The sequence below is a fragment of the Nuphar pumila genome, unplaced genomic scaffold (assembly GCF_984573655.1).
Source record: "Nuphar pumila unplaced genomic scaffold, dmNupPumi1.hap1.1 HAP1_SCAFFOLD_329, whole genome shotgun sequence".
In the NCBI taxonomy this organism is placed as follows: Eukaryota; Viridiplantae; Streptophyta; class Magnoliopsida; order Nymphaeales; family Nymphaeaceae; genus Nuphar; species Nuphar pumila.
This window is the reverse complement of record NW_028323283.1, coordinates 65,001-67,695: the sequence shown is the minus strand read 5'-3', so window position 1 is coordinate 67,695 and position 2,695 is coordinate 65,001.

Below are 2,695 nucleotides of genomic sequence, written 5' to 3'. Positions count from 1 at the left end.
ATCGCGCTTGGTTGAAAAGCCAGTGGCGCGAAGCTACCGTGTGCCGGATTATGACTGAACGCCTCTAAGTCAGAATCCAAGCTAAGAAGCGGCGCTTGTCCCTGCCGTCCGTGTGCCGACCCGCAGTAGGGGCCTCGTGCTCCCAAGGGCCCGTGTCATTGGTGATCTCCTGTGCGGCAGACGAGCCGCGCAGGCAGCCTTGAAATGTAATTCCTCTCGGTCGGCGGGCTGAATCCTTTGCAGACGACTTAAATACGCGACGGGGTATTGTAAGTGGCAGAGTGGCCTTGCTGCCACGATCCACTGAGATTCAGCCTCTTGTCGCATCGATTCGTCCCTCCCATCCTTTCTGTTCACCGCACCAAACGAACTTTTCTATGGTGCTAAGGGAGGTTTTCGAGCACCTAACGACTGCCTTCAGTTTGGGAACTCACGGCTACCTCAATGCGAAGGGAGGTTCTCGGGTAGTATGGTCCGGCCCACTTGGTGCTAGCCGGAACACTTTGCATTTCCCCGTAGCGGCGGGACAACCCATGTGCACAAGTTGCAGTGCGAAGTGATGTCCACGGTTGCGGCACATGTTGCAAGGTTGAGACACTTGCTCGGGCCTTGTGTCGGTAGGCAAGGTCATGGTTTGCGCACTAAGTATGGCACATGTTGCACGGTCGCAACACTTGCTCGTCCCTTGTGTTCTTAGGCAAGGTCATGGTTTGCGCGTCCGCGACACTTGTGATGCGGCCCTACCTAGCTCGTTCGGTGCACGCAGGCACTCGGCTAGCCTTCTGCCTTCAGCGCACGCAGCCGCGGGTTGATCGACGCACGCAGGCGCGGATCGTTGAGCGCACGCAGGCGCGCGATGTATAGCGGACGCGGGCGCAGGGATGTCTCGTCCCACGCAGGCGCAAATAATACTCAAGCGCGCGCAGGCAAGGGAGTGAGCGCACGCTGGCGCGTGCGTTAGGGAGCGCGCGCAGGCAAGGGAGTGAGCGCACGCGGGCGTTAGGGAGCGCGCGCAGGCGCTTGCTGCTCTGACGCGCACGGCTTAAGCGATCAGGCGCAGACTCGTGCCTTGTGCCGGTAGGCAAGGTCACGGTCTGCGCACCTGCGGCACTTTGTGTGCACCAAGTATGGCACATGTTGCACGGCCGCAACACTTGCTCGTCCCTTTGCGTTCGTAGGCAAGGTCATGGTTTTGCGCGTCTGCGTCTGCGACACTTGTGATGCGGCCCTGCTATGGATCGGCATGATTATGACTGAACGCCTCTAAGTGTTGCATGGTTGCAACACTTGCTCGTGCCTTGTGTCGGTAGGCAAGTTCACGGTTTGCGCACTAAGTACGGCACACGTTGCACGGTCGCAACACTTGCTCGTCCCTTGTGTTCGTAGGCAAGGTCATGGTTTTGCGCGTCTGCGTCTGCCACACTTGTGATGCGGCCCTGCTATGGATCGGCATGATTATGACTGAACGCCTCTAAGTGTTGCATGGTTGCAACACTTGCTCGTGCCTTGTGTCGGTAGGCAAGTTCACGGTTTGCGCACTAAGTACGGCACACGTTGCACGGTCGCAACACTTGCTCGTCCCTTGTGTTCGTAGGCAAGGTCATGGTTTTGCGCGTCTGCGTCTGCCACACTTGTGATGCGACCCTGCTATGGATCGGCATGATTATGACTGAACGCCTCTAAGTGTTGCATGGTTGCAACACTTGCTCGTGCCTTGTGTCGGTAGGCAAGTTCACGGTTTGCGCACTAAGTACGGCACACGTTGCACGGTCGCAACACTTGCTCGTCCCTTGTGTTCGTAGGCAAGGTCACGGTTTTGCGCTCGGCTGGAATTGGTGATTCGACCCTGCTATGGATCGGCATGATTATGACTGAACGCCTCTAAGTGTTGCATGGTTGCACCACTTGCTCGTGCCTTGTGTCGGTAGGCAAGTTCACGGTTTGCGCACTAAGTACGGCACACGTTGCACGGTCGCAACACTTGCTCGTCCCTTTGTGTTCGTAGGCAAGGTGACGGTTTGCGCTCGGCTGGAATTGGTGATTGCGCTCGGCTGGAATTGGTGATTCGACGATCTAGAGCTCGATTGAGACTCGTAGACCCGTCGGATGCTCTCCTTCAATCGGTTGAATGAGTGTCGATATTTGCAATCTTGGGGGTCAAAATTTTTTTTATGGTTGCCCGGGTGTTTTTCGTATTCGTTCCTGTCAGCGGGGGGTCAGCGCCCAAAAGGGGGAAAAATTTTTTATTGATCCTCATGGCACGCGGCACCTCATGTGCGCCACACGGTTCGCGCGGCTGCGGTACTTGTGTGTGCGGTTGCGTGCACTTGTTGCGCACAGCTGCGGCACAGTTAAGCAGTTGCTGGTGCGGCCGTTGCACATGTTGCGCACTGCGACAGCGAGATTGGGTGTTCAAAATTTTTTATGGTTGGCCAGGTGTTTTTCGGGTTCCTCCTGTCAGCGGGGGGTCAGCGCCCAAAACACCTATATAGGGGACCAAATTTTTTGATCCTCGTGGCACGCGGTGCGGTGCTGCTGCGGCACCTCATGTGCGTCACTCGGTTCGCCCGGCTTTGGTACCTGTGGGTGCGGTTGCGTGCACCTGATGCGCGCAGCTGCGGCACAGTGCGGCATTGGCTGGTGCGGCCGTTGCACATGTTGCCCACTGCGACAGCGATTGGGTGTTCAAAAATTT